A 1,705-nucleotide genomic window follows, 5' to 3' on the forward strand; every position below is an offset into this window, starting at 1 on the left:
TGTTAGCATTTGGATTTCTAATTGTCATCTTTGTATAATTTCTAGTTGTGAATTTATTTTGGCATTTTGTTCTTGCATCATCTTCCTGAATTCTTCCAATTTTTTGTCTGTATTTTTCATGAATTTGTGTATTTTTTCCTCATGTTTTTCAGCTTTTTGCGTCAGTTCTTGGAAAATTTCGAGTATTAGAGATTTGAATTCCCTATGAGGTAGTTCTAGTGTATTTTCTTCCACAAGAGAGTCATCTGGTGTTTTATTTTGGACCCCTGCTGGAACTATCCTGTCGTGTTTTTTTAAATGTTTAGATATTGTCTGCTGTTTTTGGGGCATTCAGTAGTTATTTTTCTTGTTTATTGATTGTAGATTTGTTTGTTTCGTCCCTTTTTTTAAAAAAAAATTTGACTATGAGCAGGCAGACTGTATGTTCTTTGTTGTTTGCTCATCTGTGCGCTCAATACTTTTCGCCTCCTTCTCCAACTGGCAGGGTCAGTCACTCAGATATGGTACAGCAGGGCAGGTCTAGCTGAAGAGGAGTTACTGGAATGGGTTGTTTGTGGCACTTACTACAGCCACCAGAGCGGGTCGGTAATCAGTGCAGGGCAGGTTCCAGTAGGCCTTGCCCGTGCTGCTTGCTGGTGTGATGTCAAGCACACGGTGCTGGTAGGCAGGATGCAGCGGGGAGATTGTTATGTGTAGCTAAGATGGATATGGGAGAGAGGAGAGAGGAACATGAGCCAAAAACATACAAACAAATAAAAAAGAATGCTAGGGGAGCTTGCCTTTGGAATGGAGAGATGAGAGACTATGAAATGGAGAGAAAGAGAAAGGGGAAGAGGAAGAAAAGAAAAGAATGAATAAATAAATATCAGAAAGGTTAAATAACTGCAAAGTTCCCAGTGATCTCACCGGTGCAGCTATGGGGTCTGGGGAAGTCGCTCTCAGGTGTTGCAATACAGCCTGGCTAGAAGGTGTAGAGGTATACAACGCCTGGTACTCAGGGATCAGAAAGAGAAGGAAGATATAGAGGTATGAGAAACTGAGCAATGAAGAAAGACAAAACGGGAAAAAGAGGCAAAAGAAAACTAAAGAAACAAAAAAGAACAAGAAAGGTCCCCCAGAAAAAAACAGCAAAAAAAAAAAAAAAAAAAACCAAGAAAAAAAGAAATGGTCTCAGGGATCCCTCTGCACATCTGTGGAAGCTGAAGGGGAGTTCCTTGCCACGCAGCTCCGCCTGGCCAGCAAGGGCTCCCAACTCAATAAAAGGAAAAGAAAAACAATTCAAAACGAACAGATGAACAAAATCCCCAGAATCCCACCAGCGCAGTAGCCCAGATTGGGAAGCAGCTCCACACCCGAATGGAGCTCTGCAGCCCCTCAGGAAGAATCAAAGATGGTGCACGGAGCCAGGCACTCAAGCGAAAGGAGGGGGAGGCGGCGAGAGGCAAGCAAGAAATCAAAAGAAGCAGGAAAAAAAAAAAAAAAAGCAACCCCAGCAGCCAACAAATGGCACTCAGAGAGCCAGCCAGTGCGGGCTGGTGTTTCTGGATGAGAGACTGTGTCCGCAGGAAGCAGAGGAGGCCGAGAGTGGGTGATGAAGGGTAGAGAGTGGGAAAGCGTATATCACAAGTTGCCGGCACTCTGCAGCCACTCAGGAAGAAGCAAAGATGGCACACGGAGCCAGGCACTCGAGTGAAAGGAGGGGGAG

The sequence above is a fragment of the Trichechus manatus genome, unplaced genomic scaffold (assembly GCF_000243295.1).
Source record: "Trichechus manatus latirostris isolate Lorelei unplaced genomic scaffold, TriManLat1.0 scaffold00027, whole genome shotgun sequence".
In the NCBI taxonomy this organism is placed as follows: Eukaryota; Metazoa; Chordata; class Mammalia; order Sirenia; family Trichechidae; genus Trichechus; species Trichechus manatus.